Consider the following 23,961-nt stretch of genomic DNA (forward strand, 5'->3'; position numbering starts at 1 on the left):
CAACTGGACCCAACACTGATCCCTGGGGGACACCACTAGTGACCGGATCCCAACTGGACACAGCCCCGTTCCCCACCACTCTCTGGGCCCGGCCATCAGCCAGTTCCTGACCCAGCACAGGGTGCCCCTGTCCAAGCTGTGGGCTTTTCTGGAGTATGTTGTGGGAGATGATGTCAAAGGTCCAGACAGACCGTATGCACAGCCTTCCCCTCATCCACCAGGCGGGTCACCTGATCATAAAAGGAGATCAGGTTGGTCAGACAGGTCCTGCCCCTCCTAAACTGATGCTGGCTGGGTCTGATCCCTTGTCAATCCTGTAGGTGCTGTGGGACTGCACTTAGGATGATCTGCTCCATAACCTTGCCAGGCACAGGGCCTCATACCTGTTCTTTAAGGGTACCCGGGGAGGTGATGGGGGTCGGGAGGGGATTCCTTTACCTCTTCCATCAGGGACCTGTTTCCATTCCCCCCCGTCTACTTGGTTTGCTCCGTCTGCCTGATGGCAGGACGGGCAGGGCTTCACTGTTTCCTGCTGGACTTCTTCTGGGGTCGAGAGGGTATGATTCCACCAGTGTATTTCCCTTTCTCTAATACTTCTGAATCTCTCCACTTCTTCCTCGAGCTCTGCCACTAAGCACAGCAAATCATTCACTCTCATCGTATGCAGGCATCTCTCGCGCTGTCCTCTGGTACCGACACCAGGCTCAGACACTCTGGGCAGCCAGAGACCTGCATGGCTGCGTCCTTCCTGGGGGTTCTGCCTGGGTTAGCACACTCCCCCTGAGAGCAACAACAACGGCTCTCGCTCCTTTGGAAACTATTGCTGGGTCGAGGTGAGTTGCAGGGGAAAAAAAAAATGTATATACCCACTGCCACAGACCTACCTGCCAGGCCAGCAGAGAGAGCGGGGAGGTGGTTGTGCCCTGCCTGCAGGACCCACCACGCCAACTGCCCTGCCGCGCCCGCACTGACATGTTGCCCTGGCTCCTTCTGAGGCAAATTCAAAAGGTCTTTTCAGTGTTTCTCACAGAAAATTTCTGTAGAATTTTTCTTGCTTTACCTCAGGAAAAGAAAAACCCTTCCAAAGTGAAGCAGCTTATCGGTTATGGGCCATTAAGTGACACTAGGGAAGTCTGAAGCATTTGTCAAATTATCAATAATAAATAACTTTTTAAAACAGCAAAATAACTTTTTTACATAAAACGTAATTGCCAAAATTTAGACTCCATGTTTGAGTCCCACCCTGGCTTGATTCTGGGCGTTGGGAGTAATGCTGAGTTACCCATACAAACAATATTTCTGTCCCTACAGGAATCTTTGGCTTTGTAGTTGGAGTAGAAATTTAATGTTTATGTCTGTTTGTGAATGTACAAACCCAGACAAGCTGCAGTAGAGTAGATCAAGATCAGTGGTTGCTTCCATGCTGAGCAGAAAATTGCCAAAATCAATGTAAGATCAAGCCTGTTGGAGATAGACAACAAATATATTTGGGGTATATTTGCTGTGATGAAACTTGTGATGAGGTGCTCTGATTCCAAGACCGTAGTTTGAATTAAAGAAGTCTTCCTCAGCCTGAGAAATGTTTTAGTAGTGTTCTGACAAAGAAAAGTTTGCTCAGCTTATTAAATCTGAAGTCTTTGAGCTCTTTTTCTTCTCCAACTACACTTTTTAAAATTTTACTGCAGTTGAGTCTTATGTACATTTCTGTACTTTGATTTCTTTTTAATTTCAGTTTTTTTGAGTGTCTGGTATTTGATTGCAGCATATACACTAACAACTGGAGTTTCAAGATGTCATGCTGTAATGTTTTTTCTAAAAAAACCCCAAACAGTTACCAGTATATTTTTTTAATCTTCAGAACGTGTTGAATCTTTTTTTGCCATCATTACCAACATAATATTTATTTAATATCTTCCCTAAATAAAGGCCAATCAACAGTTTTACTTGCTTTTTTAGACAACTGTATTACTACCTGGTTTTTACCCTTCATCCTCAAATGTTGCTGAAAAATTCAAAGCCAAATTCCAACCCAGATTTCCTCAAAGCAGGGGAGATTTTCAGGTCTTTGGAGCCTCTTCACCTCTGAATGGGAAGCTTATGCTTCAAGCTAAAACCGGCACTTGTAGTGTCTGACTAAGGAAAGTGATTCCAAAGTGTTTGCAGATTGTTGGCCATGATAGATGAGCACCGAAAACATTTGAACTACTTTGCTTTGGTATCAATCTGTTGTGTTTAGAGGGAGCATATGGGCAGATCCTGCAGCCCCTTGGATATTGGGAATGCTGGCACTCCGCAGATTTCTCACCCGGGATGCCCAATATCCACATGGATGGTGAGTTGGTCAGGATTTTGGCTCCTCTTGTCAGCTGGGATAACAAGATATCCAGATAACATATATTCAAATGTTGCTTTGGGTTTTTTTTTCCTTTAACAGTCGTAAGGCTGCTGATTGTGAGATGGAACATATTCTAGTGTAACATTTGCAAATGTAATAGCTGTAGTCTCAAAAACACGGACAAATTGTGAGTACTTTTTAAAATGGTTTTGAACTTAGCCTGATAGTCTTTTTAACACCAGTTTCTAACAGCCTTAACAGTTTGCCTTATGCACAAATTTTGAATATAGCTACTATAGCCAACAGTATGCAGACTGTATATTCTAATGTAATACAAATTTTAATTCAATCTTTTGGTGATACCATGGATCAGATAATTTTAATCATGGTTTAGCAATTAGACTTGTCATTTGCTGCCTCACAGAAATCATCGAAGTTACACCTGAGTAGACTTTGCTGTTTGCTTTTGTGTTTTTGTTTTTCTTTTTCCAGTGTTGTAGGCAAAATAACTTTGCCATTACTGGAAAAAAATGGTTGGTTTCTTCTGCCAGGATTCTGAGATTTTACTCATTCTTTTTCTCTGTGAAGTTTTTGCCATGGATGAGCTTTTATTATCCAACTAATATGTACTAAAAATGGTATCTTGCCATAAGGCAGGTGCTGATCACCAGGGAAGAGAAATAGAATTAGTTTCTTATCTCACAGGCCAGAGGCTATTAAAATGTTGAACTAATAATATGCAAGGAGGAAGAAAGTTGTTTGCATGTGACTTGTTTTGAACTGTTTAAGTAGACAGAAGAACGGAGCTGGTTTGTGTAAGGGTGGAGTTCTGCTGAGAGCAAACTGCAGGAACTTGGTGTCCCAGGTTTCTGGTGCTCAGGTACTTTGCAGAAGTGGTGGCTGGTGCAGGTCCAGTCCAGTCAGTAAACAGGCTGCTACTCTTGTTACCTCTGAAAAATGGCACTGATTTGGTCCCCATTTCTTTGATCCCCATTTCTTTGCCGTCCAGCCAGGGCTGCAATTTGAGTGGGATGTTTTTAAATGCTTCACTTTCCTACAGGAATTGTAGGTTTGCTCTTGAAACTGTTGTGCTTGGTGCTGTGGAGCTAAAATTCGATTGATGATATAAGATTGCCTGTTCTTTAGGAAGGACAGCATGGGGAGGGAGCTGCTGAAAAATGAGAAGGAAAGGGCATAGAAAGATAAAAGGAATAGAATCTGTTGTGTGTTGTGCTCCAGAGGGGATGGATTGTGGAGTGAAGCCCTACAGGGGGTAGAGAGGAGGAAAGACTAAAGAGGTTTGGGTTGATTTGAGAGAGGGAACAATGCTGCAGGGAGCAGCTAGAACCCTACCAAGGGTCAAAAACAAGAGGTGTGATCTCAGAAGCTGAACTTTTGTTAAGTAGTCTTAGTTTGAACAAAGAAAATTGAAGTCCTGGAAGTAGAGGAACATGTAGTCCCTTAAGAGCACTCTTTGGCAAAGAGGTTGTTGAATTAATCTGATGTGTTGCACAAGAAAAAAGCTCTAATCCATCTCTTGTGTGTGTGCTCAAAACCAAACAAATGTAAAACAGTTTCCTTTGTGTGTTATTTATAGCTGTTAGTCCTTGCAGCACACTGTTCCTCTGTGATAACCTTAGGCTGCACTTTGGCTTTTCAGGCTCTTAGGAATTCTGTGGAACAAGCTTTCTTCTCCATCAGCTCTTAACTTTGGTTACTGGCACACTATCCACCGTATGAGTCTCAGACCACTGAACTCTGCCACAGTGCTGCACAAAAATCAAATGTTTTGGGGAGTAAGTTTTAAGCTTGCGGTGACTGAAAGCTGTTCGGAGGTTTGTTATTCTTATTAGTATGTGTTTTAAGGTGGCCAAGATAGTAATCCTTTTGGATTAAGTGGAAAAGAAACTTTGTTCTGGGTAGTGTAAGAGAAGGTGAAAAGGTTCTGTCAGAAAATGCCAGTGAAAGAGGTTGATGGGAAAAGGAGCAAAAGCAGCTTGAGTGCGTGTCATCTGCTCGCTGTCTCCATCAGTTCTGCTGTGGGTCCAGCTCTGGGACCAGAATCGTTACTGACAGTTGTTCAACACGTGGCTGTGGATGTGTCTGATCCATTGTCTTTCCCTTCCCCTGAGCCTTCTTTACTGACCATCAGTATTGGGTGTAGTTTCCAGATAATTGCTGCAATCATAACATAGAAGAGCAAAATAAGGCCATTTCAGGGCAAAACCTTCATAGAGTGGCAGAACAGCTTTCACAGAGCTTAGCTGCCCCACTTAATTAACAAGTCAGTCCTGTGCCCCGAAACAAATCCTTACAATGCAGAGATTTCATTTCAGTTTGGAATAAAATCAAGACTTCATTTTATTGCATAATGTTTCGAGTTCTTAAAGAATCACAGTGCAGATGGGAATCTAATGTTGCTCCCCACTTGGTTTTGTCACTTCATTTGTTTAGAAAGTCTTCTGAGACCTGTTCTCTTGTTTTCCTCTTAGTTCCTTTTATATTTTTTATTCATTATAAAGATCCATGGATTGGTTTGAGAATAGACCGCATACTGTTTTTTTCTTTCATTCAAAGTGTGAATCCTCTACATGTTCCTCTTCATGATCTGCTCACAAATGGTGCCTGTGACTGTGATTTCTTTTTTCAGAATTGATCAGCCTTAAAACATTTATCATTACTCCTGCTGTGTTCAGTGCCAACAGATCCAAAGGAGCAGGCAAGCAGATACTTCCAAATAGAATGGACCAGGTTACCAAAAATTGCAAGATCTCCTTGATGCAAAGAAAAGATACTGGAAGCAGAGATCTGCTGTGTGCCTCTAAATCAAAATATAATTCCCAAGCTGTTCAAAAGCAAGGTTAATTGCTGCTTTAATTATATAGCCTGCTTATATTTCACAGCAATTTCAGATCACATCAGGCTGAAGCACAGTGCCAACATGTTCCCTGAGATAATAGAACACAAGTAAAAAGTCATCATGTTAATAATAAGTAAAAAGTCATCATGTTAATAACTTTGCCTTCCATTTTTTGGAAAATTTTCCAGTGGCTCAAGTTTGTAACATTTTTGTATTTAAAGAAATTCTGTCTACTTTCTTATGTGGTTTCCTGGGAGTTTTTAATGGATTACTTGTAAGGCAGTAGATTAATTATAATATAATCAGAAAGGGATTGTTGGACTCGTGTTATGTTAAGTGGGAGCAAAACAGAAACTGAAAGTCTCTGGTTTAACTTGACATTCTGTCATGGTTTGAGATAGCCCCAAAATCCAATTCCCTAGCTCCATCCCCCCTCCCACATCTCAACTTAATGTGAGATGGGTTTTTCCAGACAAAACACACCAGACTCAAAGTGGGGGAAAGGGAATATATTACAGTGACTGTACAAATAAATACCATATCACATTATACACACGATCACAACTATCTCTACCATGACATATAGTATTTACAATGGATCAGATCTCTTCTCTCCTCCAAATAAAATGTTCCCTAATTGTTGTATTGGGAGAAATGGAATACACTGATTCCCAGTTCACTGTCTCTATGCCTCCACTGTAATAAGTTTATGTATTTTTAAAAGGCTTCCCTAGATAGAAACATTTCTTTCAAAATAAAATCCACTTATTTCTGCATTTATGCACTAACTTTCTTATAGAGATTTTGAGCCCATCTCCTTATTTCATATAGTGCAATTTGAGACCACTTAGACTGCAGTCTTTAGATGATTAAAATTGCTGCATCTAGCAATCAATTACTGCTGAAGAGGCTACACACAAAGAAAAAATAATTTACTCTCAAAGAAATTATGTGAAATTTAGATCTCAGCACTTGATTAAGTGAAAAATGTCCTAAGCAGATCTGGAAGGATCACGGAGCCATTAGGTAGGATTGAGGAAGAAGTTACAGAAACTGAAGAAAACTGAACCCAAGAAACTGGGACTTAGCATCCTGAGAAGAATGTAGACAAGCAGAATAGGACAGCACCAAAATCTAAGCCTGTTTTTCTTTCTCCTTGGTATCCAGAAATGGTTCTATCTGTTGGCAGGCTCCTCCCTTCTGTGTGTCCTGTCAGGCACATCACTGGGCTGCTGTGAATTCCCTGGAAAGGCAAGTTTTCTCTCCCACAACCTGAATTGCTGAGCAAAAATAATGCCAAAATGTCTCAGACAGTAAAAGCCACGGTATATGCTTACTCCTGGAGGTGTACCCAGGAATAATGAGGGCACAGCAACACGTATATGACCTGTGAGGGGGAAAGCTCTGCCCTAGTTTCCTTTGCTCATACCTAGATGCCATTCTCTAAAGTATTAAGGATGTGGGAAATAAACTGAGGGTTTCAGAATCACTGTGCTGCTTTGAAAATAATTTTGAAAATATATTAATGTTCCCTAACCCTTGTTAAGTGTTTGAGAGGATATTGTCATATTCTTTTTCTGTGTAACAACAATATTTAGGAGATAAAATTGTTTGTTTTTCTTATCCCAACTGTTATTATTTTTAGAAGTACTGTGAGGATAAAAACAAAGCTTATTATTTAAATTTTAAATCAATGAAAAGAAACCAAGATAACAGTTGCATGTGATGTCTACAATAGGCTTGTTTCAGAAAAATGTTGAGTTTTAGATAGCAGGAAAAATCCAAACAAAGGCTATCCCCTGTATTTTATGAGAAACCATCACACTCTCTCTGATTAGGCCTGTTCTTTTCTGTTTAAGCAGCCACATTTAGCTATGCCTTATACATACTAATAGAAAAGATTTATACTCTGGAAAAATCTAAGAACTGACAGTTATTTCATGTAGTACTTAGGGGTAACTTCATCCATAATGGCAAATATATGTTAAAACTTGAAGGTATATTATCTTTTGATGCATGCTTAGCTCCTATTACTCCTAATAGGAATTAAATATGTTAAATATTCTCTGAAGTGCCATTTTGGAGACCACAGCTTTTAAATGCTGTGCTTTATAGAAGTGGCTTTTTTATTTTGACAAGTGCTGGAGAGCTTTTATAGTATTACACATTTGGACATAGCAGGCAGAAATAATTGTGTACTAGGAGAAGGTAATGTTGCCGTGGCATTTTCTGTAATGAAGATATGAAGTGCAAAACCTCTGGAAAGGCAAAGCCTCACCAGTGGAGACGGTACAGAGAATCCTCACAGTATCCCTGAGCACTGCCACCATCAAACAGGAACTCCAAACTCTTTTTTCACCAGTATTTTTGTTCAAAGCTCTCCCTCAGGGAAGTCACAGGGGGAGGGAAAGAGCTAGAAAGACTTTTCTCAGTCCCTTTCCTGTCAGGCTTATCTTTCATCAACACAGAGTTCAGTTTGTCAAATTCAAGATACAGTTTATTCCACATTTCTTGCAAGTATTTGTCCAGGCATGTGTTGTACTGTGCAGTACTGCATTTTTGTCACATTGTGTTAATATATTACATTATATTTACAAAAGAAAAAAAATATTTTTTGTTGCTACTCTTCTAAAATTGTGGGTTCATTTCCAAAATGCAGTAATTTGAACCTTTATTGAGCTCTCTTAGGAAACTGTAGTGCAGGTTATTTCACGTAAATAATCAGGAAACTTAATAATTCACTATGTATATTCATATGAGTCTGCTGATAGAGTTTGGGGGTGTTTGACAGAAAAATTGGTGTGGCACCTTTGTTACTTTTTTTAATTAATGAAAACCACAAGCTCATGCAAAAATGATTTTCTAGAATAAATGTAGTGACAGGAAGGAGGAAAAAGTTATAATCAAGATCCAGTGTGATTCAGGAGGCAAGATGTGTATATATTCTAGACCCCTTGGAGAAATTAAATCATTAAATGCTTGGTTTAACTCAAACTTGCTGTTTTAATCCTTTTTCCCATACCTTTATGGCATCTTTTAAAAAATGGTGGTTTAAATTCTGCGGTTAATTGTGGCACTGTCCTTTTAATCAGTAAAGAGAGAATTCACAATATTCACTTGTGGGATTGGAACTGAGGTTTTGAGAGGTGTTTGCATTGTGAAACAACACAATTTGCAAATTGTGAATAAGGTTGCTTGCTATTTCCTATAAAATTGTTATCTCAGAGATCAATATTAGGGAAGGTACAGGAAGCTTGGAGCTTATGTCAGGTAGTTTCTTTAAGGTCTTGTGGACTATGCTGAGTCTCATTGTGTTATGCTCTGTAGAGTTGTGAATAAATTTGTTAGCTGGCTGAAGAGACAGCCAGAATACCTGTTAAAGCTTTAAACATACTTTAAAAGCAAAACGTAGACTTACCTGAAGACAGGTCGTATCTTTACCTCTGCATCTACAGGGTCAGAATGCTCTCCTCCTTTCCCTAATTTTTAAGTTACATTAATTGCACAAACTGATTGAATAAAAACTTCATGGGATAACATATGGAGATTTGTCTCTTCCCACCTTCTATGTGTCCCTGTGACTTCAGAATGCCATGTGCAGCCTGGAATGTATTTAACATGTCCTCCCTTCCTGGCAAGTATCTTCTGCAAACCTCAGGGGTTTTGAAGGGTCACTGGAAGAGGCCACCTGATGGTGAAATTTTTTTTCTTTCTGGGCACCTGGACATGCTCACCTTGGACCTCTTGTAGTCACCTCACGCATTTCATCTTTTAATCCATCTGTGTCTCACTTTGCCATCACCCCATTGTCACTTCAAGCCAGACTTCTTGTGCTGTATAAAACTCCTAAACAGTGCTTTGGACAGGGCATTGCTGCTGCAGGTTTCTTTGCCTTGAAACACATCCCATTCTTCAGTGGCTGCCATGAGTTATTTGACCCCATTTTCCTTGTTCCTCGGGACTGTGCGCTGCTGTAACTTAAAGTACATGTGACACAGTTTTCTGCCTTGTATTTAGAAAAAAAATATGAATTTACCATCAAAGGGAAACATTCATGTTCAGTTTGAAGATCATTCTGTTGTGATTGGTAACCAACATTTAATGGTATCCACCTGCATAATCTGATCCAACCAACAGTGTTTCCACAGAACTTGTTTTCTGAATTCAACTCACTATGACTGTACAATTCTAATTTTTTTTTTTCAGCAATACAAATTCTTCTAATATACTATGGTAAAAATAAATATGCTTTGTCATTTTCCAACCACTGGCTTTCTGTTTCTGGAGCAGGTCAGGCACATCACTTGTATCAGCTTTCACCTCGGACACATCCCCGTGGGTGCTTCTCTTGCTGGTTGTGTGCAGAGATTCAGAAGGGTAAGTTTGGTAAAACAGCAGAAATACTACTGCTTGAAGAATACTTTTTATTCCTCTGGAGTGCAGTATTTTCAAACTAGGAGGAAAATACCTTTTAGGAAAGTTCAGAAAAATGCTGTCTCTCTGTAGGAAGGAATAACATAATTTGAGGTGATAATAAACTAGAAAAATACCAGCATCTCAGAGGATATGGGGTCCCACAGGAGTCTTGAAAGAGTTTATTTCAAGAGCAAATTTATCATCAGTTTGAGGACACTGCTCTGGAGTATATGAGGGTGGAGGAAGAGACCTTGGGAAGTCACCATGGGCCTTTAAAAGAGTCAAACTTAGAGCTAGAGGAGAAATTCCAGGAAGGAATTTATTAAAGTTCCTTTGTCTTTTTTGTTATAAACAACCATCCCCACAAAGCTGTGGCACCGTTTTCCTCAGCTTGCCTGCCTTGTTTGTTTACTATGGAAAGATCATCAACCCTATTTGTTCTTGTATACTGGAATATTACAATATCTTTGTTGTTACTGAAGGCACATCCCACATCCCTCTCCTTCTGGAAGGAGATACATACTTAGAAGAAAAGAGATGCTTTGCCTGAGAATTTTTTCTTTTTTTAATGGGGATTCCATTTTCTCAGTTGTACTTCTTGGATGGAAATAAATGTTTTAACCACAAACCTCTTTCCATTAATTTTCTTAATTCATTCTGAGAAGAACTTGAGAAAGCAATGAAGACTCAGGAAGGCAGAGAAAAGGAAACTGATAATACCTGAATAGCCTTAATTCTGAGGGAATATAGTCACAACTTAAAGCCTAAACCCATTTGTTTACTGAACAGGGGAGATAGCTAGATGGGAATAGCTGTTTTAGTAATAGGTGCCATGGCTGTGTTTGATATGGAGATAAATGAAAATAAACATTTTTGAAAATGTAAAGTTTTGGTCCTACTCCTAAACCTGGTATTTGCTTATAGAATAAAAGATCTGCACTAAATACTTTCAAATTCTGAAGTCATGTGTGTTATCTTTGGCTCTAATTCCTTGTTCTTTACAGGCATCTGTATCTCCACTGTGTATTATTCAATGAATTAGAAATAATGGGGTTGTTGATAAACATGATTCTTAATTTTTGCTTTCAAAATATGCAACTAAGATCTAAAAGGAGAGAAAATGTGCTATGTGATTTATTATAAATGGAAATGTCTTCATGATCTGAAATAAGATACAGTCATGATTTGGGTACCTACAGTATGTGTGGGCATGTATGGACAAAAAGCATCCAGGATGTCAGTTTTTAAAAAATTTGTGTGTTGCAATATTCATTCATATTAGAAAGTCAGTGTGTAGAAATTTTGGACTAGTCAATTAATACACATTATGAATGGTTTTGAGGAATGTAACAAATCCAAGAGAAATATGTTTCTGCACTAGTGAATGTGAAATGGTAAAAAAAAAAGGTGAGAACATATTTTCTACTAGTATTCTGACTGTCCCTTACTATACTTATGTTTACTTTACTACCAGTTAAATGCAGAGTCTTTCTTTTCTCTAGTGCCTAAATAAGGGAACACACACTTATGTTCAAAAAAATTCTCTTCAGCTGATACATTATTGTGTTTCAATGATATAAAAAACCTAAATAAAATGTGGTCTTTTGGGAGTCATTTAGCCATCCCCATTCCAGAACCCCCTTAGTTATTGTTGATGGACTGGTGTAAAGTTAACTGGCAGTGCTTGTTTTCACTACAATTCTTATTCTGTCTGAGTCCTGGGGCCTTAAAAGTTATTGTTTTCCTTTCCAAGATTTCTACCAATGTGTTTTTTTTTTCATTTACAGTCCTTACTTTCTAGTGAACTCTTTTAATACACCAGTGTCTTGAGATTTCTCTACAGTTAGAGAAGTTAAAACAGCAGCTTTAGGTGGCAGTTTCATCAGGACAGAAAAGATGGGCATGTTCAGAAAATCCATCCAGTGTAATGTGACTTTTGGTGTGATAAAGACATTTAGTAAATATTTAAATCCTGCCAGGTGATTAGAAGATACTTGGCCTAACAAAAAGCAAGATCAAGATATAATGGATTCCCAAAAGAGTGACTGTCAGTACTTATTTTTAGTTTTTGGATAGGACTGCCTTTTTGGAATTAAAGCCACCAGCAACCTGATTTTAGTGTGAATTTTATGTGACTGTTCACAATTCCAGATGACCTTAAACATGTTTGTATCTTTATCAATACCATATTCCAGGCTTTGCTTTGCTTCTTGCTGAAATTGTTGCTGGCTCAGGGCAGGAGAAAGTGTCATGGAATGGAAGCTTTCCAAGGGAAGGCTTGGATCAATTATTGCTTCATTGTTTTGCTTCATACTTAAGACTTGTCTCTTCTTCTCAGCTAAATTAAGTGGCAACACATGATGCTATGTTTTTTATTTTATTTTATTTTTTTAAAGAATCTGGGAAATTGCCTCAGGTGATTATAACCATTAGTCAACTGTTGCAAAAAAGGCTTGTGTCTTTTTTTGAAGGAGGATGGAAAAAGGGATAAAAAGCTGCCTGAGTTTATTAAACACAAATCTTTATGAAGGACCCCAAAGAGTGGCTTTGATAAGCAGTCTTTTTTTTGAGACATGGGAAATCTCAGGGATTTCAAACTGTCTGGAGCTAAGTACTGCACAGATGGTAATTAGCTGAGTTGGAGAAATTGCAGATTGATATTGGTTGGGCATGGTAAAGAATGAGCTAAAGGAAAGTTGTCAATGGGCTCTATTAAAAACTTGAGTAGGAGGGGAAGGAAATTCTACTTAATGTTTCCACGTAAGACTTTTTTACAAAAAAAATGGGGTTGTGATGACATATAGTCTTAGAAAGTGTTTCTGAAGTAGGAAGGGATGAAAATAAAATACAGGAAGAACTTGATAGCAAGGCATTACCTTTCATTTTTGACTTGTGCTTCTTACTTTGGTTTTGGGGTGTCATCAGGAGGGAGACCACATTTTTTTTGTGTCAACATAGGAAGAGAAAATTACTCCTTTGATTTACATCCTCTACATGTCATTTCATGTACTATCCTCTTCTGACAACTCCCCCTTCTAAAATGGATAATTTTGTTTCCATGCTCTCTTTTTATAAGATTCTCTCCACCTTCTCAGGATAATCCATGTGTCAGCTGTTGACCTTAGCAGTGATTTCCAGATTTAACATGCAGAAGTTCTTTGAGTGATTACAAAGCAAAATATCTGTGCAAGATTATGGTTAAAAAGAAAAAATAACAGCATAAATCTTGATTGTTTTAATATTTAATACATAATAGAAGAATTAGGATGGGTCAAGGAGAGACTTTGCTTTGTCTGCAAACTGGGCAACTAAACTGTAGAATATAAACCCAATAGCTTAAAGCTTGTTTTTTTTTTTTATTTTTTAATCCTGTCTATCTCATGCTTCCCTGGAGTAAAATTCTCATTCTGTTACATGACCTATCATTCCACTTTGTACTTAACATGAAAAAACCCTTAATCACAGGAAAAATACATCATATTACTGTCCTGGTTTTTTTCTTTTGTTTAAGGTTTTAGCCTGTCTGGTTTAGCCCCAATAAAATCAGTACTGCCCCTTTTCCAGCTGAGTTTTAGCACTATGTGTACTTTTGAGTGCCAGAATATATGAAGAATGTAAAGATATGAGAGAGAGTGTCCAAAGGAGGCCATGAGGATGGTGAAGGGTCTGGAATGGAAGCCGTGTGAGGACACTGAGGGCACTTGGTGTGTTCAGCTGGAGGAGACTGAGGGGAGACCTCACTGCAGTTCCAGCTTCCTGGGGAGGGGCAGAGGAGGGGCAGGGACTGAGCTCTGCTCTGTGGGGACCAGGGACAGGACCCAGGGAATGGCCTGAAGTTGTGTCAGGGCAGGGTTAGGTTGGATCTTAGGAAAAGGTTCTTCCCTCAGAGGGTGGTTGGGCACTGACCAGGCTCCCCAGGGCAGTGGGCACAGCACCAAGGCTGACAGAGCTCAAGAATCATTTGGACACTCAGGCACATGGTGTGATTTTTGAGGTGATCCTGTGCATGGCCAGGAGTTGGACTTTGATGTCCCAAACCACCATGTTTTGGTGTTTATTTATAACAAAAATAGATAAAATAAGAAGCAAACTCTTTGCCCAAAGGGACATTCAGAGGAAAAGCCACTGCTTTCCCACATCTGACAACGTGCTTTGTGACCAAGTGTCTGAGCAAGGACTGAGTGAGGAAAGGGTTGTGGCATCCATTGCAGGGTGGCCTTTACTTAGGAAATTAGAAAGTTTAGTAGATGTGCTTGGAATTTCCATTCTGCTGCACGCTGTACTTTGTTCTGTTGCACTCTCTGCTCTTGTGATGGGAATATGAGCTCACTGGGGATTTGAGGCAGTGTGACAAATTGCAGGTATTGCTTCTTAAACACCCAAAGACAGTGTAGTAGCCAAAGGTGTCACTACATTCACTAAGCATTTAATTCCTGGTTTAATGAGTGTAACATTTGGGTTTATCCACACATTTTTATTCTTAGCTAGTTGAGAATCTAAAAGATTAACAGGATGGGCATCAACTATAGCACTTTTTATTCTGATATACAAAAGGTGCTTTCAATTTGCATTTTAAGTCCAGTTCTGCTTTAACACTGATAATACACAAAGCCCAGTGATATTATTACTCTTTGACACTGAATTACCAGATAAATGGCTTGTCAGAGTTCATTTATGTTTCTGAACGTTTGGCAAAGAGTGACAGCTGCATAGAGCTTATAGTTGAGCAATGTATTATCTCAACCAAGTAAAGCAGCGTCCCCTGAAAAATGCATGCAAAACAAAATCTTGGGGGTCTAGATAATATAGTTTTAGATTAAAAATGTGATTATGTGCCAAATAAGGGGATTAGTTCTAGAAGTCAAATAGTGGCAGAGGAAAGGAGATGCAATGACTTGCCTCCTTTTGAGCTAAAAGCAGAATTTTGGATGATCATCAGCCATCTGTACTGGAAAAAGTTTTCTCCCCTTTAAAATGCAAAAAGAACAAAGTTATTGATATTGTTCAAATTTGGTTCTATATTCAGTGTATTCTGGTTTCCACCTTTTTATGTGCATGATCTCTGCTCTCTGCCAATCAACGCGATGTCACTTTTCAAAATACCTGATAAAAAATGAAGACAGAAAATAATTTAAAAACACGTGTTGCCACACTGATGCAAAATAAAACTTCCCTATTTCAACTTCAACATCTTTCAAATGTAGGGCAGATATATTTGCATTAATTTCTGGGGGGAAAAAAAAGGTAATGAAAACTAAGGAAGATACCACTTCCTCTCCTGGTCCTCTTGTATCTGATCATTTCTTGTATCAGCTTAGAGTTACTTTGCCAAAAACCCTGAGTGCAATGAGTTTAGCTGCTGTAAATGCTGTCATAATTCCAGATCGCCAGATACTATTATGGTCTGATTACTGGATTTTCAGCCTTAACTATATTAATTTGCAAAAAGAATTTTATAATTATGTACATTCACTGCTTCAGTTCATGAAAGACATGTGTGGCATACAGGAAATTAGAACTATAGAGATAAGAAGCCCTTCCTCCCCCACCTAGGACTGTGTAATTAGAAGTGCTCATTTAGTGGATCAGTTCTCAATTACCCGTTAAGTGTAAGTATTTGAGTTAGACATGTTCTTTTGTCTGACGTGACTGAACATAATTTAGCTTAGAATGTGTGAGATGTTGGCTACTGAAGGCAAACTGACAGATGACATTCCTTATAAATTGTATTTCTGAATATGAGGCTTAGTACGTGTAGCCCATGTTTATTCCAGAATGGAGCTGGGAAGTTAAAGCAGAGCTAAGACTTTGTAGCATTCTGTAGGGAATACTTCCAGGGACATGCTGTATAGTTTCAATTTGTTATAATGAGGTTTTGTTGTAATAAATACACAAAGTAAATTGCATAGGAGGCATTGGACAGGATTGATGGTGGCTATAACAAAGCTTTGTTTATGGATAGGTACATAAAAAGGATCAGATACTGCCAGTCTCTAATTCAGGTACCCTGCGGTTGAAAGAAAAATCTCTCTCAAAGAGTTTGATCACTGGAAAAATAGGAGTCCACAGTATAAACCTGTTTATGTGTGTGTTATGTGGGTTTTCTGGGTTTTTTTGGTTTTTAACCTCTTGCTGTACCTATAGGTTATTTTGTAAACGTTTTCACTACCCAGTAGAGTCTGTCCTTAGTTGTTTTAATATTTTAAACTGTAACATACCTTGTACTTACTTGCTTGGTTTCATTCTTAATTTTTAAATATTCTGAACACCAGATAAATGACATTACTGGAAAGCTGAATAATACAGAAGCATCTCTGCAAAGGGAGCTAGAGCGTGAATTTACAGCACACTCGTGACTTTGTCCCATTTGTTTGGTTGGTTTTTTTTAGAGCTCAGTAAGGGTAGTGTTTTAACCAATGTAATAGAGCAAGTAAAATCTTTTCAGTTTTAGGAGAGCTTGAGCACCACTGGTCTATAAAATCATATACTTGTTTAAGGGAAAATGCTTCAGACCTGGGCAGCTGGGGCCGGGGAGTGCCCTGAAGCAAGTCAGACTGATTTTGGGTGATGAGCGTTGTCTCAATCCTTTCTTGAGTGACTCCCCCTTCCTGCAAGTTTAGGCTGGTCCAAAGATGTTAATTTAGACTTCTCTTATAATCCTTATTGTCCTTGGGGATGTGTACAAAGCTGTCTGGTTCCTAATCTGTTAATCTTATTTGTAAATGTGTTAAATATTGGACTGCACCTTATCTATAGCGAACCTTATCACAAAATTCAGCCAACACCAGATAGAACATGGACTTCTGGATAATGAATTTAACAGGCAAGATCAGCACCTGTGTTTCTTTTACATATTGCATATTGCTTATTATATATAACTTCTTTTCAGAATTTTCAATGTCAAAGTTTCTACTCTAAAACAGATGTTTATGTTCACAGACAAACTTTTAGGCCTAAAGTTCACCTCAGAAAGAAAATGCAGTGAACTACTTATCCTCTCTTCATTTGTTACTAGTGTTGTTCTGTTTATAGCACCTGCTTTTTCTCTCTGATATTTCTATTTGGTATGATCAAACTAAACTTATGGCAGCTGTTCTCACTTGAAAAATGCTGCTTCTGCTTCAGAATAAAAAGGCTGCTGGGTCCTGCTTCACACCCTCCATTTACGTGAATTGACCTAGAAACAGATACCTCCTTACCTCCTACAGAGGTCAGAGCTGAAGAGTAATGAATCCAGTAGTAGGGTGTAAATTCACCCCTGCCTGTCTACATGTAGTTGCACAGTTTCAGGGTGAAATCAAGTGAGCACAGGGCAACAGGAGAGTGCCTGATGTTCTGGGGGTCAGTAAAGCCTCAGACAGGTTGCTGGAATTGCACTCAATGCCCCCAGTTCAGGAGGGGGTGGTAGTGTTTCAGATCAGTATCTTGAGATGTTTTTTGAGTACACTTGTACTGTACAAGGATTTCTCATCTCAGTTTCTCAACTAGACCTATGTAAAAGCAAGGGTCTTCTGTGATGGACAAAAATCCTTTGGATTTTTGTTAAAAACCTGACTTGTATTAAAGGACATAAAGCCTGATGTACTGTTTAAGCCCTGGAATTATGCCCAGTTATCATGTCCTCTTCCCCAACCCTCCTTCATTACTTAGTTTAAAACCAGGCTTTATCAGTAGATTTATTTATTTTTCCACTCCCCTTTCATACCATAGATATAAAGCAGAATAATTAAGCTTTTTACTGGTCATTTGCTGTTGTCTTGTACAGATTTATTTCAGCTAAGTGGCTCTCAAGTGGGTACAAAGAATGACAAGAGAAGGTTTTTACTCAAGCACTTAAACTATAAACTGTCTGTCTGTGAAATGTGATGTTGGTTTCCTATCAAGTTTTTTAAAAGTTTACTGATTGCTTAAAACCAGTAGGATAAAGTAGGGCATGGTTTAATATTCCTAACTAGGTCTGTCATGACTGTAGGAAGTGTGTTAATTCTGAAACAGGGCCTTCACTTCTGCATTTGTTTTTAGCATCTCCAAAGGCCTATTCTGTTGTATTGAGGGTGGGGGATACAAGGAAGGTGCACAAGTTTTATGCTCATCTGTGCAATAGGTGACCCTTTTACAGTTATTAGTCTTCTGGGAAATCTTTCTTATGCTTTTTCTTATACCTAAAGTCATATTGGTGTCATAATTAGAAAGTAAATATTATTTCATGTCTATAAATGCTAGGTCAAAAACAGTATTTTCAGTATAAACAAATGCATCACAGTCAGTTTAACTCCTCTTTCTGTGAATTGAATATTGGAGAATAGATAGCAATTCCCGTTTATTGCGTTTCTTTGAAGTCATCTTTATTTCCCAGTTATTTGGTGATTTGATTAATTTGAAAAATTTGGTTTGCAAGTCCCAGATTTTTCTCACAATTTGAGAACAGTTTATTCATAAATGTGGCACAAATTAATTCTATATATAAACAAGAAAAAAGAAATATGTGAAAATCCAGTGAAAAGTGAATGCAAAAAGAGAAATAGCATTCTCTTTAACCCCTGAGGTACTTGCATCCTCTTTCACCATACAGCTCATAACTGGGAGGTTATGCAAAGAAAGGATGGATTTCTTTTCCTTTAGGACTATTCCTTTCTATAATTGCCTGTCATTAGGGCTACTCCGCAGTATCTGGATGTCATCATGTCATCTGCTTTCCATCCAGATGGCAATGATGTTGTCCCTTTCCATGTTGTCCTACTGTACTTGCCTTCTCTAAATCAGTGTGAGTTGTCATGTTTTTAAAAAAGAGCAATTTCGAGTGAATGTGAGGAAAACTTGCTTTTATTCCCCAAATAGTTCACTATTTGGAAGAGTGAAGCATATGTTTATGTACCTTCTAAGAATATAGACTCCTAGAAAGTCTTGGAAGGAACCTTCCCACCCATTGCTCCAGGCAGGGGTGCCAAGGTCCCATCCAGTCTGACCTTGAACACTTCTGGGGATGGGGCATCCACAACTTCAGATTTGTGGCCCCTAGAGATCTGTGGACATGGTGCAGCTCCCAGTACTAAAGGTCACTCTTCAGAGAGTCTGAAATTTGTAAGAAGATGGAGGTGAGCTGGTGGCCCAAGCTTCTGGATCCAACTTCATCCAGGGTTTGGTTCCAGCACTGCTTGTTCAAACTCAGACTTGGCAAGTTGGGATCCAAGTGACTGAAAATATGAAAACAATAGTTATAGATAAGCATTTTGCAGCCTGTGATGACAGTTATCAAGGATGAAATTTACTGGTTTGCATGTTTTGGAAAGCAGTCAGTCAAGGGTGAGAATGCTGAATCAGAGAATCATAGAATCAGCCGGGTGGGAAATGACCTCCGAGATCATCAAGTCCAACCCTTGATCCAACCCTGCTGTGGTTCCCAGACCATGGCACTGATGCCACATCTAGTCTCATCTTAAACAGCTCCAGGGACGGAGACTTCACCCTCTGTCTGGGCAGCCCATTCTAAGGCTCATTACTCTCTCTGTAAAGAACTTCTTCCTAATGTCCCAACTAAACCTTCCCTGGTACAGCTTAAGACCACGCCCTCTTGTCCTACTGCTGGTTATCTGGAAGAAGAGACTGACTGCTCAGAGACAGAGGCAGTTTTCAGTTCATCTGAACATATATGGTAATTCTGAAACCTTCATTACGACCATTTCACCACAGGAAAAAAATCTCTCATTACATAAGCATTGACACACTTTGATTAAAATTTTAAACATATGTGACAAGTGCAAATATTCCCATATTTACTGGCATGTGGAGAAACTGCAGGGGGTTTGAGGACCTCTTCTGACAGATGAATAAACCATATTTTACTAGAGCTTCTTAATGAAGATGTTGTATCTTCAGTCTAAAATTAAATTGAACTCTAGTTACCTATACACTTACCAGAAAAGTGTGTGGATTTCAGCTTGCACTGAACAACTCTTCATGTACTTGAAAGTACAGAGAAAATTTTTTTCCGTATGGCTGAAGAGAGGGGTTGAATCCTCACAGAACAGTCTCAAAGATGAAATCATTAAATGTCTGGATGTATTTTAATCCTTGATTTAGTAAGTGTGGTGTGGTGCAAATATCTGCTCACACATCACTGTCCTCTCTGTTTAACTTCGTCTAACTTTATTGTATGGAAAGCATTTGTGCTCCTGGAGATGACTTACCTGCTGAATGCATTGGTTAAACACTAGCCCTGATACAGTAACTTTACTTTCTTGCAGTTTAAAAGCTAAGACAAGAGGACTAAATTATCAGAAGAGGGAAAAAAGTTAGTGAAGGAATTGTTTGCAATTTAGTGTGTCTATGGAAACCTAGTATCATATCTTTCCAAGATGTGTCAAGTGTCCCAGAATCAAGATGTCTGTGAACTACCAGATGATCAAGAGCGAAAAAGAAAGCATAAAAGATCTAAGCCCCTGTGTAAGACAGTTCCATGAATAGATGGCAAATAAAGTAAAACTTGAGGCTGAAGAATTGCCAGCTGTCCATGAGAAGTGTGAGATGGAATTACTTCCATGGTTCACTAAAAGGAGCTCTGGAGAAGTGTAAAACTGGGGAAATCAATAGTGAGGCTTTGTCCTCTGAGAAGCACAGCCTGTCTCATAGATGAGTATCCTAATAAGTTTTTTTCACACCTCCAGGCTACATTCTCCACCCCAAAGTCCTACCAAATAACTGATATTCTTAACATAGATAGCCAGAAAAAAACACATGAATACACAGACAGCTCTTTACACTATGACTAGGACAAGTAGTTTAACTTTATTATGGAGTCTTGAACAAATTACAGTGCTTTGAACTAAGAATTTGGCTGGATTTGGGGTAATAGTTAAGTGGAGCACTTAGAGAAAAAAATCTAAGTACAGCCTGATATAAAAGTAAATCATTAAATATTATAACACCTTTTTACCCCGTCTCCCCAAATTACTTTTCAGTGTTACATAGTACCTACTATTAAAGAAGTCTAATCCTGATGTGTTTAGAAGTCTTCACAGGAATATTGATGGATGAAACAACTCTGTCCTCCAAGCTAATAAGCTTCAATTATGAAACTAATCCCTCACTAGGATGGTGTAGGCCTTACTATGGCCACAGCCATGTCTCCTGTTCTGCCCCTGTCTGAGCAGGTAGAAATGGAGGTCATACAGGTGACTGTGATCACCTCACTTGTACCTTTTCCTAGAAATTCTGCTCTTTGAGAAAAGTACTGTAAAATATTCACAATACAGGTACACTGTGGATTGTTATTTGACACTTTCTGACTTTCTGTTAAAAAAGCACCTTCCGCATGCTAAATACCCACTGTCCCCACTAACTCCTGTGCCTCTTTTCTAATGTAAGTAGTACATTCCAAATCCATCATTATATGTATTGTTATTTTTCCCATTTTCATTTGTTAAGGTTGAATTTCATTTGACATTTTATCACATACAAGGTGCTTCTGTGCTTTGTAGTCAGTTATAGATTTGATTATTGTACAATACTTGATATAATACACAGGTTATCACCCTGTCCAGGCCACAGGTCTCTATTTAAGATCCTGATGTATCTCACTTACAAGCACACTCCAATTTAGGTAGGCAATAATTAGTGGAACCTTTGCTGTCTTACTCTGTGCTGTACCGAGGCTGGTTCTTCCTAGAAAGACTTGATGTCTTTCAAGGGACACCACTGAAAATGTGTGTCTTCTGTGTCTTTTGTTTGTTTGGGGAGTTTATTTACTTATTGAAGGTGCAGATATAATAATAAATTAACTGAACACCTGTTCATCTGTCCTCATACACGTTTTCAAAGAATCCACATACATTTGTGAAGCAGTTTGTTTGAATAAAAGGCGTTTGTTTCCAAATATATTTAATGATTATCTTACTCTAATGGCTCTGTTTTCCTGAAACAAATTAGACTTCTCTGTAGTTCTGTGAATCACCTTGTGTATTAACCTTCCTAGAGGTTAGAACTGTGTTAGTTTTATCTTGTTCCTTTTTTTGCAGGGTACAAATAGGACACCTGAGTATTACAAGTCTAGCACCTTGATGTTGCAGTTGGGTTGCAATTCCTGCTTGAATTATCATCTGCTTTGGAAAATTTGTTTCAGTTTGGTATTTTTATTTGTTTTTAAAATCACTTCTGTTGAGCTTCAGTTTGTTTGTCAATGACTGACTCAGAGCATGGACCTCCCATCTTCTCCTGTAGTGAATGCAAATGTGAAGAATTTGATTAGGCTTTTTCAGCACCAATTTCAATTTATTTTTGATGATCTGTGTGCCCCACTGAGTCTGATAAGCAGCTTCATCTTGAGGCACCTCCTCATTTCTGCAATATTTCTTTATGATGGTTTGAGTTCTATTGCATCAAAGCTGAATTCAAGCACCTGATTGCTTTCCAAGCCTTGTGCCTGTCCAGGGAGTAGGAAAACGTACAGAACTACAGAACTACCTGTTGTCTATAGTAAATACTTGGGGTTTATCATTTTCAAATGTTGCAATGCAAAAATAAAAGTGCAGAAGTTTTATCTTGACAGATGCAATTTTTGTCAGTGTTGAAAACTGATGGGGTTTCACCTGGCCCAAACGGTGTAAGCTGAGGGCTGAATGAAGCCCATTTCTCTAATTGTCATGTACTTTCTTTTGTGCTGTTTGTGTCTTGCTGTGTTCATGGAGGGTTTCAGATTACTATCTACAGTTCATTTAGCATGGAAGGCGTGTGGATTTTCTTCCTTTTTGAGAAAAATTGCTGTGTGTCAGTACCATGCCCCCTAAAGACAGAGGCTTATCTGTGGGAACTCCTTGCAATTATTGTATAATGAATTCCAACCAGTTCATTAAAAGTGAAAACCACCAAAGAGACCTTTTAGGGCTAATCAGGTATGCTGTATGGCTTGGTGTAAGTACAGTGTAATCTGAGCAGGCAGATAAGACCTTGTCTCTGTGGTAATCTTCTAATATTGTTGAAAGTGTTAAACAAAAATAGGCTGAATGTGAAAATTCATATAATTCTCATAAAGCTACATTTAAAAAAGTGTTTCATTCTTGATTTGAGTAAAGTTAACTCTTGCTGACAGGTCCATTTACCTCAGTGAAATGCTTAGTCATTTACATACATCATCATATTTGTAGCAGATTGAATAAAACTTGCCAGAAAATAGTTTATCATGTGGGTTGATTTTTACTACTTATTGTAGGAGTCGGTGTGATTGTTTTCTAAATTAAAATGATTTCCCAAATTGTAAACTGTTAATAAAAGTTTTCACGATCATATTTACATATTTTTTTTCTGTAAATGACTAAAGAACTGAACTTTCTATTCAGGCAACTCATAAAATTAAGAGCTGATAAGCTTATAAGTACCAGACTGAAATTCTTCATCTTTCAGGGAATATTCAAAGTGCCAGATTTGAGGTACACAGCTGATTTATCTCGTTACCTTCTGCATTTCAGAAGGCAAGAAAAGCTGCATTGCCCTCTTGAAAATTTAATTTTTGTGTGCTGAAAGTTGTGATATTTCCATGATCAGATTATCACAGACAAAAGTGAGGTAGTTTATCTTGATGTGTCTTTTTTTATTTTTTTTTTTAAATAGAGGTGGGGAGACTGGAATCTCAGATGTGTGCAAAAGCAATGTAACTGAATATGAAGCAACACACTAAGCAACATCCAAGACTAATGTCTACTACAGTGAACCAAGTATTTGTGCTCATTTCTAGTTCTAAACAGATTTCAACCATGCAAGAAAAGGACCTGTATGCCACTGCTGACATTTCAGTCGAAATGTTTGTTCAAGAAACTCATTTGTATTGAAAGCAAATAAATAAAACTTGATTGAATATTTTGCCCACTGTAAACACGTTTTTCTAAGTCTCTTACAAAGGCATTTTTCTTTGTTGCTTTGCCATGGGGAAAAATGCCTTTTTTTTTGCTGAAAATTGAAATATTTAGACAGAAATACTATGTTAGTGCCTAATGGGAATTGTAGCTGCTGCCTCAGGCCTGAGTAGTGATTTGTGCACAAGTTTGTTCTGTCACTCCTTTCCCCTCCCTTTTCTACACAGGGGAATAGTGTCCCTGATCAGGCTGCAAATCCTATGCTTGCCTTCTCCTGTGGTGGAAAAAAGCAGATTCAAAAATGTCAATGGGAGGAATCAAAACCAAAAGTTCCATTGAGATGCACAAGAACTATAGTGGAACATAATTTATAAGTTGCTGTTAACAGAAATCATTATACTTCCATCTGTTATGCTTTGGTGACCCTGTCCCTGAAATAGTATCAGACATATATGGGCACAGATGTGATGAGGATGACTTAAAAAATCAAAAAAAATCAATCATAA

At 38.5% G+C, this 23,961-nt stretch overlaps 1 long non-coding RNA gene across 1 annotated transcript; it reads left to right on the plus strand.

The window, feature by feature from the left end:
* The first annotated feature begins 362 nt into the window (after positions 1–362).
* Positions 363–23,475, plus strand: LOC135406528 (uncharacterized). The gene is made up of 3 exons (XR_010426316.1): positions 363–833; positions 2,435–2,522; positions 23,214–23,475. It is a non-coding gene; the product is annotated as an uncharacterized LOC135406528 (long non-coding RNA).
* Positions 23,476–23,961: the final 486 nt, after the last annotated feature.

This window comes from Pseudopipra pipra, chromosome 2, assembly GCF_036250125.1.
Source record: "Pseudopipra pipra isolate bDixPip1 chromosome 2, bDixPip1.hap1, whole genome shotgun sequence".
NCBI lineage: Eukaryota > Metazoa > Chordata > Aves > Passeriformes > Pipridae > Pseudopipra > Pseudopipra pipra.